Raw genomic sequence first — 20,038 nt, forward strand, 5'->3', positions numbered from 1 at the left:
TCATCTTGAGCAGGTTTTCCTCTTCTTCTATCCGCCAGAACCGCCACCCTACCTCGTCACTTCCTGTGCGAGCGTGTGCGTGCGCGCACGCGTACACGGACCGACGAATCTCCTCTTTTTTCGCCGCTCACGGAGAATTGACCTAACGTCCACCGAGAATCCAGTCAGGTATCAAACACCATCTGATCATACGAGAACTTTGCAAACCCATTCAAGAACGGGCCACCATGTCACACTTTCGTTTGGAATACCGTAAAATGAGGTGAATAGCAATAGTTGATACATTTTACACACATTATATATAAAAGTAAATCATTTATTAAAAGTTATTTGACAAATACCATCTTTAGAAAATCTTTATACAAAATTTGTAATAAAGTTGGATGAGGATATTTTATTTGATCTTTAGGCATATAGGTGTTATTTATTTCATACATCTTGTATACTTAACAAGCTTTGTATGCTTTATTAAGAATGTGCCAAAACGTATTGTATAAAGCATGATACAATAAAAAATATATTAATATAGGCTTACAACACTTATAAAATTCAATACTATTTACTATAAACTGCAAGTACACACGTGTGTGTACACATATCGCGTATGTTACCAAATAATTGTTATTAACCAATTCGCTATAATTATTAAATAATATCAAAAAAATGAATGAGTTAATAATACGTATTATAGGAAATAGTAAAAAATATACTTACTACAATTCAGAAAATATTTCATATTCTTTGCACATTTTAGTATATTTATATATTTCTGCATATGTTCATACGTAAGCTGTGAATACTTACACATTTCAAATATATTAAAATGTAAAATACGTGAAATGTGAAAATACTCACAGTTTAATTAGCTATTCTTATATCTTTTTTAGATAACACAAAATTGCACATTTCTATATCAAAACAAAGGGGACAAATTTACGCTGAACATGAATTTTGTTTATATCAGCAGTTGAAGGTTTTACTGTAAACCGAAAAACCGTAACAGCAAGTGCAGTTCTTGAGAACCAGAATTGCGAATACCGGTTTTATCATCAAAAAGAGTGATGAGAGTTTCTGTAATTGATTTGTAAAAATCAGTACATTTTCGATATCATAAAATGTGTACAATCATTGCTAGGTTTTTGTAAGACTAAATTCACCTAAAAACTTCAGACGAAGATAAAAACATTGAACACTGATATATTCTTTCACCGAAATTACTTTCTGCAATGATTTCATGATCTTTTGTTCTCTGTTGGATAAAGTTCCATTTTCGAAGTTAAAAAATATTTTTTCCCAAAACATTCCATCACTGAAAATATAACTATATGATATACCGTCAACTGTTTCTATTCATTCCATAAGATATGTTAATAGACCTAATAGCTATTTTTGTTGTATTTTATTTAATTTCTAAATGCAAAGATAAATTAGAAAAGGGATGGTATTAAAACCTAATAAAATTAAAATTAAAACATAACAGAGTGAGCCAAAAATCAGGTTTTGGCATCCACAGTACAATTTTGTTTTTTAATTGATATATGTATATGAATAAATTGTATAGGAAAAATTATTTTTTGTAGAAAAAAATTTGTTCACACTTCGCATTTTACATTTTGAACGAATAAATGAATTTACAATGAACGAATAACGCGAGAGGTAATTATCGAAATTAGATCCATCGAAGCATTTTCTTTTAAATATTTTTTTCACTTTCCACACATTCAATTCGTTACATTGTAATGACAAATGCGATATGCAAGATGTAACCTATAACGAAGCTTTTAACACTAAATAGAAACCGATATGTTTATTGTGATGAATTTAATTTCCTTTCCGTTTACTGCTGGTGAATTTCAGATGAACTGTGCGATAATAATCAGGAACGTGTAACGCGAGAAGCAATTACTGAAAGTAGATCGACGAAACGGCTTGTTTCAAATAATTACACCATCTCTGGTAGAATGTTATTTCTTGGTTCGTGTATTCGACCTCGACCATTCAAGGTGTTATGTGAATTTCGATGTAGCCTTTAATCAACTTTCCGTAATTTGACTCCTAATGAGATCTTGTTGTCAATTTTTTAAGTATACATAGTTTGAGTATACATAAAGTATTAAAAGTAATACACGTATTAAATTTTCGTTTCTCTCATTCTTTCGTTTTTTGAAATAAGATGTAACTTTATATATGTGCGAATAACATGATATAACTACCTATAATTATCGGAGGGAAATGAAGGATCAAATCGTTTGTTTTATGTAACCACTTTTCCCCTCTTTCTTCTTTTATTGAACCTAAAAGGAAACAAACTCCTCAAGAAGAATTATTTTAGCTTTATATTAGCTTTTGCATTAATTCTTATATTATAATTTACTATTTCTCAATATACATGAGGTTTTGAACTCCAATTGTAGAAAATTTCAAAGAAATTACATCACTTAAGAAACCGGTAACTATACATGAAAACACGTTTCAATATCTGGTTCATAAAGTAAAAAGCTCGTGTTCACTGGCGCGTACAGTTTATGTTTCCTTAAATTTTTTAATAGATTAATCCTATGGATATTAAACAAAAAACGTTACATTTTGCACCACTTATAATTTCAATACGTAAAGAAGATGCAAGAAAATATTGGAACGATCTTATCAGCAATTAATGCATAGGCACCATTATATTCCAATAGAAAATTCATCTCTGTGCTTTAATTCCTTGTACTATTATTATTGCTCCAAATCAAATTTAAATCTGAACATATTTTCAAAAAATGAAATCTATTAAATTTTGACTGAAAGATTGTAAGAAGATTCGAAGAAAAAGAATCCGTAACACGACTTATCGTAAAAATAAAAAGTGATTTTATCTGAATCCGCAAATAATACGTTCTTTCTGAAAAGAGTGGGATCGGCGGAGAAACAGCGAGCGCAAGGTATCAAATTCAAAAGGCTCGTTTGGATAGAAAATAATGGGGGCTGTTCCATTCTTTTATGTAGCTTTATTTATTAAATTCACCGTTGTGTCCTTCTCTGGCTAGACGAAAATCACAACGATTGGTTGATCCTTTTTTAACCGGAGATCTTCAACTTCGATAAATCCTGTATGATCTACGGAATCGTCGATCTTCCTTTACAGCTTACAGACTACTTTCTGTTTCTGTCGTTGATTCAAAACTTAATCTCTCCGAAAGTTTGTGGATGAATCTTAGAAATGATCGATCATTTAATCGTGGCTGTTATCAAAGTATCGTATTGTTGCTCCTGATATATTTGTAACTACTTATTCAAATATACGAGTATGTATATGTCTTAGACCGTATCAGTACTAGCAAATTATACATGTTTAAATATTTATATCGTAATTTTGTCCACTTGCTTCCTCTGTTGATTTATTATTTATGATTTAGCATAAAATGTATTCCTTAACTGTGAATCTTCATGCATTTATGCGAAATTTAAAAATATAGCAATATACAGAACGTATATATTATTCAAAAGCGCATAAAATATCCAAAGCATAGTAGATATTCGTTATAGTTCTTAACAAATAAAACAAGTCTATTTAAGTTCGATCTCTTTAATTGTCATCTGTAATTCATCTTATTTTGAAATTTAATCGATTCAACTATATCGTAACAAAACAGCTTGAATGAATGTAGGAGTCTGGTTTTGTTAACATAAAATTAATATATTATTATGTAAATAATATAAGTTGTTAATATAAAATTTGTTACTTTGCATAAAGGCGGAAAAGAATCTAACAAAGTGTCTGCCGTTAATTAATTTATACGTCAACGAAAACTGATACAAATAACATGTGCGAGTATACACTTAGTAACAGTCTGAGTAGCGGAATTAATCTTGAGAAACAATAGAAGAACAATGTGGAAGACAAATTTTCCTTTCCATTCGCTGGCAGCCCTCAAATAGCGCTATACTCCGGTAGGAAGCACATGAACATAGCGAAGATCCCTTTCAGTGATAAATCGAACACACTTTCAGTATGTACGCTGAGGAAAGATGAGTGTAGGCCCAACCAATAGGGTTCCAACAACACCATCTTGATAATAATACCCTGCTGTTAAACAATTTAACAACGAATTTGTCTTCGGGGAACATACTGGTCAGCTAGCCACTATTTTTCAATTGTTAGCTAGTGTCTAGTTTTTCTAACGAAAATAATGTTAAAAGAAAGAACTTCCTTGTAAAAAATGTAAATTAGTCAATTTGTGTTTTATTAGTAATCGTTCTGTTATTTTTTTATTTATTATATTATTTTGAGCATTATTTAAAATGATACGACTTTTATCTGACATTGTTTCATTACAACATTTTGATAAAGTTATTATTGTAGAATTAATTTAAACTAAGTATTGCAAAGTAAGTAAAACTTTCATACCTTTCTGTTAATAGTATTGAAATGTGTTTTGTTATTAAATATTTGTATTAAATATACGTTTAATTTGTCTCCGATACTATAGTAAAATGTATTATCTAAATGTTTGGCACGTGGCATTATAGTTTCAGTTCGCGATTATTAGATGTATTTTATTATTATATTTTAAAGAACATCTAATAAGTTACTACAAATTTTGATAATATAAACTGTATATTTTATTTTAAAATTAGATTAAAATTTATTATATTCAAGGTAAATTTCATACTCATGTGTGGAAATAGAACAATCCTAAATCAACATTCATGTTTGAGGGAATTGAAATGTGTATTGATATATCTATACTTAGTACAGCATTTGTATACATGTAGTTGATTTTTATTTATTTTAAACCACATATGGTTTATGTAGCAAATACAACATGGAGTAACTTTATGTTGCTTTTCCTGTATCTTGAAAAAATCTCCACTTGTGACCAAATGTTGTTCCAACATGGATAAAATATTTGTATAAGTGTTTGGTAAAGATATTTTGGAACATGCAAGAAGAAGTTGAAAGTTGCTTCTGTGAAGATGAGAAATATCATCTTTTATCACTTTTGTTGTATTCATTGATATGTTTAACTGAACCCATTTGTAATCAGAAGCATTCATGTCTTTGGGTTATCCTCAGATAAGGCCTCTTTGGTCACTAGCGACCATCGTCACTGTCCTTAATGGAATTGATTTGTATATATATCCAAACAACTATATATTCGTGCCACTAAACCATATAAATTGGAAAAGAACAATGTTTAGTTTACGGAAACATCAGAGTGGCTCGACGCATAATTGTATTAATTTTTTAATATTTTGTTAGAAAAATAAGAAGAGTATTAAATAACTTTATACTTTAAATAATATACTTTATATACTTTATATAATATATTTTATATAATAACTTAACCAAGACATTAAATAACTAAATAAATAAGTTGGAAATATTTCATTGATTTTGCATTTTGAGTTACTCACTAAGTAAATTGAAATAAATAATTGACATTGTAATTTTCTATTATTTCACGGGATTACTTAAACGGAATAAAAGATAAATAGATAATAAAATAAAGAATATAAAAACTTTCTGCTGAAAGCATAATATACGTTATTAGTTAATATTATATAAGTATGTTAACAAATAAACGAATACATCGATTCTGATCTCAAATATTGTGCAAAAATATTTACATTAAAAAATTCTAACATGAAAAATAGGGGTACAAAAGTGTACGCAACGCCTGCGATATAGGCGCGTCCATTTCTTTGGTGTGTAGCGGTGCAATCATCATTCTGGCGTCGATAACTTTCTACAAGTTTGAAGCAAATGTTGCCCAAACCAGTTTTTATACGAAATAAAATTTATTATGATCAAGTGATATTATCGCTCTGTCTATATATTATCCTTTCTTTTCTTAACTCCCCACAGTATCGTGATCTGTGACTGCATGTATTACAATTAACATACGAGTATCGACATGGTTGCCTTTAACATAAACGTTAGATGAAATGGCAATGTCTCGTATATAGCAGTGTGACATTATTAATTTAATAATCTGCCTGTTTATGTTATTAGTATTACTAGGTAAATTGTTTCAAAATAATAACCTAAAATTACTTTCAAAATTGGACGAAATATTGTCTCATAGAAGGCTAATGAATTGTATAGAATTATAATTTCTACGAATCTGACATTTAATCATCTGACATTTATCTGACTAAGATATAAAAATAATAGAAATTTATTACAAATGTAACAAACAGCTATTAATTTGATAATTTAGCGAAATAAAACATTAGAAATATATTACGAACGCAATAAATAGCTATTAATTACGAAATATATAACAATACAATTACAAATTTGGTCATTAGGGTAGAAACAATAAAAAATTAATGACATTAACATGATTCAGAATATCAAAAATTCACTATGATGGAAGTTTTATAAATTAACACTACCTGGAACTGCATATGGCAGAAATCATGGAGACCGCAAACAGGACATCGTATTAACAACAATAAGACAATGATGATAATGCAGCTTATTAAACGTAGAATGTAGTAAAGGAAAAATTGTGTTAGTAAAGTAATTTCAACGATTTCTCGGGAAGGCCACAATTCCCCGAGGCATCTGCATATCGTGCAGGTCGCAAGAGCAATTCAAACGATTATTTCGGTGCCACGTGCCTCGGACCTCTTCGTCGTATGGTTGTTGCTCTTCGTCGGCCGTTCGTTCTCGTTATCGGACCGGTGGACAAGGATGGCTGGACTTCACACGTGATATGTGAAACAAGGACAAAAGTACGAGATGCACCTGTCTGTCGCGAAGGCAAGGTGCCAGGCCGAAGGCAACACTCGCTCGCGCCAACCGCGATAGCGAGCTAATGAGCCACAGCGAAACCGCTATACGTTTTCTGCCAGCACCGACTTATGTATGCGGCGTACTTTAGGCACCACGATGGATTGGCACACCATCGAGATAAAGACGGAAACCGCGAAAGTGATCCTCCAGTTTTATCTTTTTTAATTACGAGTGGCCAATGGGTAGGAGCGAACAAGAGGACCAGAATTCGTTTTCTCGGTTTTTATCCATAATGGCTTAACAGCCAAACCTGCTATTAACTGAGGTAAGTTCTCACAATATTGGTCTTTAATTGTCCCGTGGACTGCCGCAATTATCGGGCAAACGTGCTGATTTAGGTAAATGCCGTGGACTAAAGAACGAATTAAAGTTATTGGATTTTCGTTAATATGGCCGATTTTTAATTTCGAAGAATTTCATACCTTGACGCTTTAATACGATGAAGATATAAATTGCAAATTCCTGCGTATGTTCTTTTTAAATGTTTCCAATTGATTTTCATCCCTTTTTTACATATTTCGAAACGAATATGAATTCGTAAAATCCATTGTGATTATGTATATAATGGATTTCTTGACTACTTAAGTAACATAAACCGGGTTTCGAAGCAACAACGGAGTTATATTATCTATAATTTATTTTAATTTGCGAGTTTTTAATTTTAGGCTTTATTATTACATCAAAAAGTTACTTTATTCAGTGCAAGTGTCTATCAGATATGTAGCTAGATAGCTATCAAATTTAATTCTTCATGATCATAGCCAATGCTTGTCCATCAATCATCATGATGCATTTGAATTATGTAACCTGTTTATTTCTCTCCTCTCGTTATCTTCTATCGTCGTTTATCTTATTATTAACGTTGACTGATTGAGAAATACGTCATGCTAACCTTTATTATGAATGATCTAGCGCAATAGGAAGGATTTAATTATAATGGGATGTAATGGCTCTAATATCACATCCTGTCATTTTCGGCAAATAACAAGCAGCTCATGTCATGAATAACCCCCCGATATAATGAAATTGCATAGCATTATATCTGAAGAAATGAGATTACTTGTATCTTCAGGATAAACGCTGTTGTTGTTTCTCTGCATCCTAATTCCTTTATGCCTTTATGAGCTTATCATTATCTGTTATTTGACATGTTATGTTACTATGACAACTTTTTAAATTAATAAAAGACTGCAATAATGTTTTACCAGATCTTTCATTCCGATCTTGTTTTATCAGATGTTTTGAGTCATTAATACATATTAGCGATTTTAGTATGGAGGCAGAATCGCATCCGTTGCAATTACATAACGTAAGAATCCTTAAAATGGAACCACTAAAAGACTCTTTGCATGTACCAGCTTACAGAGTCCATATGAAAACCAAATTACAATTTCGAAGGGATTATTTGACAGGGCTGCAATCTTGTTATAAAAATCGAACAGAAAGCAAGCCATTTAATTTTTTTAAAAAATCATTTTAAGGCAGTACAAACAATTAAAAATACCAGAACTTTCTACAGTTTTGTACCTTCATATCAATATAATTATCATTGTCGTGTCTCATTACACTGCTAGAGAAAAGTTCTTCCTCAAAAAATTTTGCATTACACACGTAATATATTCATAAAAAGTTTGTATAAGTGTTTAAATAGTTTTCTGAGACACTATATAATATTATGTTATATTAATTATTATATTACAATATAATATACAGGTTGGTTGGTAACTGGTGGTATAAGCGGAAAAGGGGTGATTCTACGCGAAAAAAGAAGTCGAAAATATAGAATACAAATTTTTCGTTTGAGGCTTTGTTTTCGAGAAAATCGACTTTGAATTTTCGCTCGGCACGCGTGCACTTTATCACGTCTCGTTATAACGAATCTCACTGTAGATCGTTGTCTCGACGGAAAAATTAAAAAAAAAAAATTAAAAAAGAAGATTCACACCCTTTCTGACACCTTCATTTAACATCTTATCAAAATTAAGAGAGTCGAACATTTCTAAAAAATCTACTGCATCTGACTACAACTGACAAAACTTCGATCAGTTTTTATTGCCGGAAGTATGTATATTATTATATTATATGGTGCGAAACGATGGAATTAAGTCATCGGTATTAAATTCCTGCTGAAATCCCAGGCAATCATGCACGGCACGAGAGTATGAATTTACCTGTGCCGTAATAACAATCATCGACCTTAAGAAGCCGGTAAGTATGAACGCAGCCTGATATTGGGGTAATTCACAAGCGGATTGCTGTATCGAACAACGATTCCGTCTAACTTGAGCGTCTTTTCATACTTAGTGATTCAACTATTACAAATTAGTAAATTCTTTTGCAAGACAATACCGAATGTGGTAAAACGGGCGAAGTTTAGCAAGTAAACTTTGCAAATTACAAGTTACCTGATTGCCTTATTTGACAAGAAATCGTAAAAACTATCCGTACAATAGAAGTGTGTACTTGTTGCCTGTTAACTGTTAACTAAGAATTCAACACTAATTAATCCAAATATTAAAGATTAAATCTTCCTTAAAAATATCACTATGGCTTCTTTAATTTTTTTGGGAAGCTGAGATTTGCCGTTAATTACGACGGAACTCGAATGGGGTTGACACGAGAATAATGGGTCGACAAGAACGATCATCCATGAAAAAAGAAACCAATAGTGGAACGAGGAGGAAAGAGGAGGAAGAAAGAAGTTGGAGAAGCGACGGTTTTCATGAAGAGGTCGTACACCTGCTGTTCGCACGCCACCGACTTCGTTCTTCTTCCTTCTTTCTGTCTTATCCCACCCTTCATCTTCCTCTGTGCGTTCGCCCCGTGCACGTGCTACCACAGTCACTTTCGTCCATCCTTTCCTCCTTCCCGTAAGAGAAAAACCAAACAAGTGGTAGGAGATCCGGATTAATCTACGATGTCGCATCGTTTAGGGCAATAAACGAGTGGAACGAGTCGCCGTACACAACTGCTACTATGTTGACTCTGATTGAACTTAGAGTTCTTTCGGTGATGTTTCATTCACCTTAATTGACTCTTCGAAGATTAGCAGTGTCTCGGTCATCGGTTCAACTTCCCTTTTTACTTCGTTACTTGTTTTTCTCACAGTTAAGCGGGTCATTCAATTCGTTTTTACCTTAAAACACGCGAACATTTTTATGAACGAAATATTTTGGCATTTTTGTGTTGTACAAAATGTACGTAATAAAATTTTGATACGAACAAAATATTCTGAATATTCGTAAATATGTTTCAAAATATTGTATGATTTTATAATTATGCCAAAATGCAAGTAATTTTTGGTTAAGCAATTTTGAACAAATCTTTTTCTTTTATGGAAGAAGATACATATGAATTATTCATCTATTTAATATTCTTTCATTTGATAAATTTGTAAAAGGATGTATGTTAAACCAACTAATGTAATAATTAATTAATTGATTAAATATTTCACCATTGAACTTTCATACACGTGTTAAGAAGAGCGTACCAATATGTGATATAGTTATTGAATCTTTCGGGTATCCTGTAATCAATAACCGTCCAAGCAAAACCTATTATTAATAGATACTATAAACATAATCTTTTATAATAACGAAATATCAATTTTGATCACGTTTGTAGAGACTGGTGTCAGTGAAGGATGCGAGCGAGGAAGAAAGTAGAATGTTGCAAAGTAGGGAGCCGAACGATTAAAGAAAGGGAAGGAGAGGCAGGGCGCGTGCCGTGCTTATTAACTTTTTTCCTTTCTGACGTATATATTGGGTCTTTTTATTCGTTTGTCTCCTTTTATCAATGCTTTCGCAACGCTTTTTCGAAAGGAGAGAAGACAAGTTGGGTAAATTCGTTTTCTTGCAGGTCGACGCATCCGACCGTTGGAATTCTTGTTACAAGGACGTTTAATGAAAATTTATATTATCTTATAAAACGTATGTGTAGCAGTTGAAACGACTAAATGGTTTTGTTCGTTCAACCACGAACGTTCAGCAAACTTAATAAGGTACGTTAATAATTCGATTTGTTTATTTTTGCTCCGTTTCTTTTTATGGGATGTACGGTTGATTGTATACAAGTGTTTTCTGTTCTTACGTAAACTTTCTACCTTGCACTGCTTCACCAGAGAAATTCACTTCTATCTGAAGCAAAAATTTCACCTTCTCCTGTTTTATGACGGTTACGTTATACATTAAAGTTTATGTTTCTCGTCTCACCTTGTAATAGGTATTCTACGTTCTACATTTTACATTACGTGTTTCATACAGCGTTAAATAATTGCAGAATTTCGACCGGTATTCCGTGCACTCAATACTTTTTTTATGAATCCATATTCATATATTTCGATATAGCACATGTTGAAACCGCACGCATTTATGTCCGTATGACTTAACAGTTATGTTTCTCCATTGAAGTACCTCTAAATAGAAAAAGTAGAAATTCGTACTACACAGTTATCACCTTCCGAACTCCGATGTTTTATCTTTTTTCTAATGACTTCACTGGATTCCACAATTTTTGCAGTTTTTATGTAGTCATGCTTTATATAGCACGCGTGAAAGAGATATTAAGCCTTGTACTCTACTGTGCAGTGAAACTTCTACAGTGAAACATTTTGCAACCAAGAATCGTGTTTCGAAAAGAAAAACGTTACAAATGTTTATAAATTCATTTATACAGTTTCCTTGTTCGCTTTTCCATTTCGTGTTAATTACTGCTTCCTCGTTTTATATTATATTGTAAGATTATGGTATTTTTTCATACCGCTTATTTTTTAAGTTTTCTTTTTTTTTATAAATATATAATTTTTTAAATTAACGGAAAACGGATCGGAAACGGGAAACGGAATTTATATTGAAAATTCTTGGAAATATTCAAACTTTGAAAAAATCTGCGACAGCGTAAATAGTAAAAATAAAATATTAATAAAATAGGACTGCTCGCTTTGCTATATTGTATTTACTTTCTCGTGTTGCCCATCATGTTTATCATTATTCGCAGTGTACACGCTTATTTTTCTTCATTTAGTTCGGTTCTTTCAGCGGGTAGTTGTCTCTCTCTCCGCTCCTCTGCTTTTCCTACTCTGTGTACGTACGTGCGCGCGCGCCTGCGGACTTTTTTCATGTTTTTATGCACTGCTCGTTTTTCCCTTCCGAAATATAATTGGCGGTGCGATGCACCTGTCTTCCCCTCTCTCTCAACCCCCCGCCCCCCGCCCCCCTTCCGACCGTCTTCTGACCACTTCTTGTAGTGCAACTTCTCTCCAGCTTATCCCATGATACCGACTTCCACGTATTCCGGCGCGTGCCACACTTACTCGAAATACGCTTCACAAGGTTGAACGGTGCGTGGAGGCACGCTAACAGAAAATTAACATGATAGAAAAACCTCGAAAGAGTCATTAAGACCGCGGTCTCGATCAATACCGATGCTCTCGCTAATTATGTTAATCTTTTATCACATTAAAATCACACGATTCTACAAATTTAAGAAAGGCTTCATCGAACGAAGTTAAGCTGAATTACATATTCCTGTTCACATGATTTTGTTTATGCATTTTATTATAAGTTATACAGTGTGAAACGATCTTTTATTAGTTTGATCACGTTTACATTGGCGAGCGAATCACTTTTTATTTCTATAGTGATTAATTTATTATTTTAACTTGGGTATATTCGGTCTTGAAGAATCTCACATATGTTCTTCTGGATTAAATCGAATTTCATTCGTTTGTTATTATAACGTTGGATGCTACTGAAGTAATATTAAGCTTCAAATTGAATTTGCTAAGAATAATAGAATTAAAATAAAGACGCAAAGATATCGAATTGGAAAGGAAATACGAAGTGTTTTGGTAGAAACGTACTAACACGTTATAATACCTATAAAAATTTGATAAAGTAGGAATTTTATGAACTATGTAGTCCACACATACAATTATAAGCTGATTCTCCTGATAATTTCTTAATAATTAAATATCAAACAATTTTTTAAACCTCTATTTAGTTATCTAGACTCTGTTGCATAATTAAATTAGTTACTGACTAATATTAGTGGTGAAATTTAACAAATTACAAATTAAGAGTTACTTATAGAAATAAAGTTTCTTACATAATAACAAATAAACTGTACAAATTACAAGTTAGCTGAGTGTCCTATTTAACATGAAATTGGAAGAATTCTTTATGCATTAGAATCAACACTGAAGCCTTTAACTTGCAACCTGTCACTTGTCCATTCACTAAATTGTACAGCAGGTATTTTCTCAGACGGCAAGATTAATCAATCACTAGGAAAGCTTTATTGAAGTTTTCGTTTACTTGAAGTGCATTAAAAAGAGACATAATACATTAAAAGTAACAGAGATGTTAATATTCTACAAAAATAAAGTTCAAAAATTTCTAACTTGTTAACTTAAATATCTGTTAAATAGAATCTTACTACTCTACAAATTATGCTTATTTCGAGTTTCGGTGCAAAGAACAAACGATGTATTCGCCTAAAATTTATATACCTTCGTCCGAGTTAACAAGTATCTGACTTGGCAACACAGTATAAATTTTACTGCTTAATAGTTTTTGTGCGCGATAGCTTTCAAGAAACGAAATCAAAGGCAAAGGAAAGAGAAGCGTACGAATATAAATTGTTATTTTGTGTTACAATAAAATCCGGACAGCAGCGATATCGACTTTTGGACGATTGAAAATTTTTATGCCAACGGACAGCTGGACGTTTAATATTGCAACCAGTTCAAATAAGGAAAGTAAAATTGATACCTGTAATCTTGTTTCTCAACACTCGATTCTCTCGTAAGATTGGTAGCTAAACTTGACAAATCGCGGCCGGAGAATATCTCAACGGCAACGGAAGTTGATTCAGCTAAGCAAGCATCGTCCTTGCGGATTAGATCGAATGAAAGAAACGAATCGACCTGCGCGAACTTCTTCGATCCCTTCCTCCCGCCCCAGTGAATCTCAAGTTCAAACATATGCTTCAGAGCTCGTTTGGTAAATAATAAGGTCGATATATTATTTTGTAGCAATGATTAATTATTTGAATACTTATTATAAATATCTTTTATGAATATATGATATATAAAGTATTTTGAAGTTTTATTAGCACTATAATGAAATACGACTGCAATGGCTAAATCTTTTAGTAAAGATTGAAACTAGTTCAACAATGTATATAGGAGTTATAAGATAATTATTGCACATGTGAATAGACTTTTCAGAGGTTACAGAAGCATTTGGACAGAGAACAATTCATTATAAGATTGTAGTAAACTTCAATATGTTTTTGTAAGACAACCTGTATTTCTAGTTTTAAAATGACTGTTCACATTATATTACATTCTGTAGCAATAAACCTTATTTTATATTATTAATATTCATATCATAAATTATTTCTATGATCTTTACGAAATGTATGCATTTGTACATTTTACAGCATTTTTCAAACTTTATCGATATAATGATGCTAGTTGTACCTTATTATAGTGCTGACTAAGTTGAAATTTAAGAATCATCTACTATCCCTAGTATATCACATATGTACGATATATCCACAACATTTTTCTATAATAATATACTTTGACCCTGCCATCAATTTCCTTATAGCGCTTACGATATCAATCGAATGGCAGCCGAATTGAACAATATTTTCTTCTTTTCCTTCGAAGCAGAGAGAAGAGAAACGCCGAAGGGAGTTCAGAACGGGCATCGGCCTCGTAGAGGGTTCCTCTTCTTCTCCTTCGAGGGAACTTCTTTGAACAGACGGATTTGAGACGACCCCTGTGCTACGAAGAACGAATCGCTACTTCCAGTAGTTTCCTCCTCTTTTTCTGCCAGCCTATCTTCTCTTTTTCCCCTCGCTCTGTCGTTTCATTTTCTACCCTCAACGGCTCGTGCAGGATTTCTTTCATAGCGAAGTAGAAATCATTGGGTTCCTTTTTCCTTCAACCCGGCCTTATCCCCCCCTTCTTTCTCTTTTCGTTTCTATCACCCTTCGTCCCCCTCTCTGATTCCATAACTTGAAAGAGTATTCTTCCATGGTTTTTCCATAGAAGAACGTCGATCTATTCCGCCTCGTGTCAGATATGGAGATTTATTTTCACGATTGGGACGTCTTTCTCTTTCAGTTTCCCTAGTTCTTGGTCGCTCGTCGGATAGTGAGGGACGTGAGATATTATTGTTCAGATTCGATCGTGTCATGCCGATATCCATTTCTTACGGGAAATCTCCTACCTTTCGTCGAATTTTGACAGCGAGATTTCGCTTTCTTTCATTCGGGTGCTTAGTATACAATCTTTCTGGTATTTTTCGATACGAATATTTTCAGGACTGTTTGCATCCAATATCTGCACTTTGCATGTATTTACAGATATATAGCACAAATGTCGGGTGACAGTGAGAAAACAAACAGAAGGATAAGAGCTATTAATGAAACTTAACAGAGTTTAATAAAGTTCATCATTGTGTAATGGTTTCTATTTAACAATTTTAATTAGCTCTAATTTGTGAGCAAATTTTGTATTATCTATTTTAAACATATACTCGTGTTTAATCCTTTAAACTCTGTAGCGCAGTTTACGATGCAATACGGAGAACCTTGCTAATTTCTATCGCGACTAACACAGAACAGGAAACATAAATAGTTGTTTCAAAATACTTATAAAAATTCCTTCTTTTTATTGTTATTAAAAATTATTCTTTTTTTATCGTGAGTTACATTATTAAAACTGAAAAATAATTGGAAAATAAACGTGACATTTGCCGATGGAACAAATTAATTTAGCAATTCTAAAACTGTAATAATTCTCGAATGATTTCACGGCATGTACATATACCTATTTTAACACTTTTTGGTAAAAATCTGGAAATTACATGTATCAATTAACGTAACCAAACATATCGGGTTTAAAATAAAGTTACAATGTATTTTTTACATGTGTCGACGCATGAAAATACATAAAATTAATTCCAGAGTATACTTCATTTTATATTATTTTCCTTTGCCTTGTGACATTTTTCTTATCTTTAATCATTTTAAAAACAGAACTTGCCTCTGTTGTGGAAGCTTTTCTATAAACAGCGTGTTACTAAATAATTAATTCGAGCAATAAAGAAATAAGTAACAGTAAGAGAAAAATCGTACAGTAACTGTAAAATAAAACTACATTTGACTATATATTCTTATTTTTTTTATACCTTGTACAAATTTGTATCTTATATCGTATTATTCCATTTCACTTATTTATCTATTATGGACCTACTTATTCCTCCATGCGCAAAGTTGAACTTACTATTTTCAAGATAATTGTGGGTTCAATACATTTTAACAAAAATAATATTCGCGACCAATTAGTGTCTTTCACTCAAATATAGGTCATCGAAAGGGAATTAAAATACTGAATTTAAAGATAGATGCAATAAATATGGTGAACAATCATTGCTATTATTTTTGGTGATACGATCAACATAACATTCGGTTGAAGCAGACCGCAGGCCCTTTTCCCATATCCACCAACAAAACCGTGAATTATGTATGCGTGCGCACGTTCAAACGGCCGCCTGCATATAGTTATTTAATATTTCCATTAATTCAGTCCTGACACAGTCGAGCACATGTGTATCCCTTTTCTGATATGTTTATGATTTTACATTTTCTATTTTACATTTTAAAATGCAATTCGTAAATCTTACAAAGTATCTAACTCATTACGGATGTTAATATTCAATGTACACAATGTTTTTATTGAGTTCAGAACATTATAAATGTGCTAAATCTAATTTAGGGATATAATAAATTTAATTTATTGGATATTTGTGTGATAAGTAATGAAGAACCAATAATTTAAAATACAGTTTCGTTCGCCAACTAAAGTGATAAATTAACGATATATCATAGTTTGACATTTGTAAAATATTAAAGGCGCTATACTTCTCTGTTATTTTTGTCTCAATTCTTTTTTTTCTAATGTTAAAAATTGTTATTAATGTCTATGATCCACGTTTCAATTTTATGTTAGACATAGATCTCCTTGGGATATTAAAAGCTTTATTTGTTTATGAAAATGAAAGTAAAATTGGAATATATAAAATCGAAAGTCACAACAAGACTAAGTAAAAAATTAGCATAGATACTTTCTGGTGCTATAATATAAAATTAATAAAATATAATATTTTACACATACTAATAAATTTATCGTTACCAGACATCATAATTCTTGTAAAATAAACCGTTTAATATTTACTAAATTAGAAAAATTGAAATTTTGTGAATTCTATTTTGTATGAAAATGCATATTATTCAATGAATGAAACTTATCACAATTACAAGTCTCGATATCAATATTTAATCCTAATGTCAATGTTATACATAGGCATATATGTACACATTAGATAAATTGATACAATCTCTTACATATTAAATGAAAAATCGAATAACACAGCGAATCTTTACTTTGGTATTACTCCTTTGAAAAATTTTTCATTTTCAACTTGTAAACATTTTCTGATTATTAATTTGATAAACGAATAAAATTGATGTTTCTCCGACTTCATGGTTACATTTGATATAAAACATTAAAATAAGATGATACAAAAAGTAAAAACACGTCTCACAACGAAATGTAAGTACGTTACTCTACGAACGGAAAATAACTCATCGCGACAGGATATTTCATACTGTAAAGCAAGAGATACTGGAAATACATCATTTTGTATACACTTCACCTATACTTATACATACTCTGTTGCACGTAAATAGCATATGTACCTACGTGTACAGACGGTTGTACTATTGAACAAACCATCAAGTCTGGACGAAAATAAAAAAGGAACAAGAAATCCTTTCAGTCGTATCGGCGCATAAAATGATAAATTAGATATGCATACGCGACTAATGCATACGCACGCAATATGCAGGCATATCTGGGCGAACCGGCATGGTATCGGCAAGGGCTAATCCCAATTTGCATCCCCGAACTTCGACTTGATCCAGAAACCTGACTGCTCCCCTGATTTTCGGCATTCAGGTGGCATATGTCGCCCCTACCAGAACTTACGGCCGAAACGTATGCTGATACGAGAACCGTGATCCGGCATAACTGCACTGATCTCATGTGGTGATACAGTGATCCTCAATCGAATTAACTGCGTTTTATCTTTCGTCGATATATTTTTTATTAAATGACGGTAAATTAAATGACGGTACTTTCACACAAATTTGAAAAACGGGAGCAACAACAAAATGTCTAACTTTGCACTTTATTTTAATTAAGTTATCGCTTTTAATTATTTATCGAAACATGTTTAAGACGATTCTTCGCGTTTTATAAATTTTTCATTTGCTACGAATGCAATTTCGTCGCGTGTTTTCGTATAAAGTTGTTAGTTTACGAGCGTCTGACATGCACGATTCCACCCAAAGGAGAATAACGCGTAGTCAATCAAAAAGTTTGATACGGCATAAAGAAACTGCTATATTCAATTTACATAAAAAGGCGGTTCTCAGCTAAATCTACGGGATCAGGGGTTATAATTCAGCTACGGTGAACAATGCCAAGCACGAACTACATCGCTAATGACGGAGGAACGTTCGCAGGAGCGACGATCAGATTTCGTCGTGCAAAGATCATTCCGCCTTGAATGGAGTATCATTAGGCAATCACGTAATGCCAGGATTTAAAAAATCACAGACATTTCTTTAACCGTTAATTGCTTGAAAACCACTGGCCTCATGCGAACACGCATGTGCAGGCACTCGCCGAGATAAATGGAGGGTTGCGTGGCACCCCTGACGCACGAGCGTGCTAAACAGAGGAGGACAGACGCGGGGAAAGAAAGAAATATGAAGTGGAATAGAGAGAGCGAGAGTGAGAAAGAGAGTGAGTTGGTGGAAAAGGGGAGATAGAGCAAAAGAGTAAGGAGAATGGCGCTGGTGCGAACGCACGGGGTCGAAGACACAAAAGAATAACGTCGCATGCCACGGGGCTGAATCCACCCCTAAAATTCACTCTCCTGCGCTTCTCTCACGTGTGCAAGGTTGCCTTAACATTGCAATGCACGATTCTAGTCAGCGACTGCATGTAGACATGCAGCGGAAAGAAAAGAAAGGAACTCGTTTACAGACAACTTATTGATTTTTCATATCGGTAAAATTGTTGGTGTGTTAGAAGTTTAAATTCCATTCAACAAAGATACGTTCAAAATGTATTGCCTTCGAGGTGCATCGATATCATTTGAAATAGATACAATGTTTGTTACATTAGGAAAATGTTATTGAATATTGTTAACTTCATTATCAGCTTGTTAATGATATATAATTCGACTACAAAGCTAGAATTTTTCTACAAAAAGATCTATTGCGCTATGAATTACTGTATCCTAGAAATAGTGCAATTAAGAAAGAAGTGGAATCTATTAAGTTATATATTGTTTACTTTTAATTGCTATATAAATATCGCTATGTCTATCAAGTACTGAAATATTTCTTGATATTCTTCGACAAAAATATATAATACTACTATAAGTATACATTACAAATACGTATAAATGACCGCGAGAATAGTGCAACAGTCTCCAAACATTATAAAAGTTTCTAATAAAAAAAACCATTTTCTAGCTGGGTTTCGTCATAGCGACACTTAACTTCCATAGAAATACAAAAGTTAACCAAAATGATTGGAATGATCAACGATATGATAATGTTTATCACCGCATCGCCGGAAATCCACGTAGTATCAGAGATGCGGCAATACCCGAAGATATATATAAAAAGCGAGACTCTACGACTCTACAAGTGGTTGTCAGCGAAGGAGAGAACCACTGTGCACGTGGCTGATGGGTGCACAGGGTGGTTGGATGAGTCTTGGGATATTTTTGGGGTGGGCAACAGGCAAGAGCACTCTATGTAGAGGGTGCCCCGGGCTTTTTCGGATCGGGTCGCTGCGCGTACGATTGAACGAAGGGAGACAGGAGGAGGGAAGCAGAGAAAGAAAGAGCGCGGCAAAGAGAAATAAGAGAGAAGGAAAGGCCAAAATCGAATGTGGCCAGGTTTGGTAGAAGGGGGGGGGGGGAGGGAAGAGGGCAGAAACCATCTGCCCGCATATGTTATGTTCCATGGATATTGGACGCAAACCATAAGAAAGAACCGTTCATTGGAAACCAGGAACTGACTATCTGTCCGGCTAGCAGAGGAAGTCGGAAGTCGCGAACCTCCCTCTAGGAGGGAGGACACTAGGAAACGGGT

At 33.2% G+C, this 20,038-nt stretch overlaps 1 long non-coding RNA gene across 1 annotated transcript; it reads left to right on the forward strand.

Moving 5' to 3' along the window:
- The first annotated feature begins 6,679 nt into the window (after positions 1 to 6,679).
- On the forward strand, positions 6,680 to 15,099 carry LOC117239617. Its single transcript, XR_004494495.1, has 3 exons — positions 6,680 to 7,055; positions 10,649 to 10,790; positions 14,466 to 15,099. It is a non-coding gene; the product is annotated as an uncharacterized LOC117239617 (long non-coding RNA).
- Positions 15,100 to 20,038: the final 4,939 nt, after the last annotated feature.

The sequence above is a fragment of the Bombus vosnesenskii genome, unplaced genomic scaffold, assembly GCF_011952255.1.
Source record: "Bombus vosnesenskii isolate JDL3184/JDL3185 unplaced genomic scaffold, Bvos_JDL3184-5_v1.1 scf7180000014105, whole genome shotgun sequence".
In the NCBI taxonomy this organism is placed as follows: Eukaryota; Metazoa; Arthropoda; class Insecta; order Hymenoptera; family Apidae; genus Bombus; species Bombus vosnesenskii.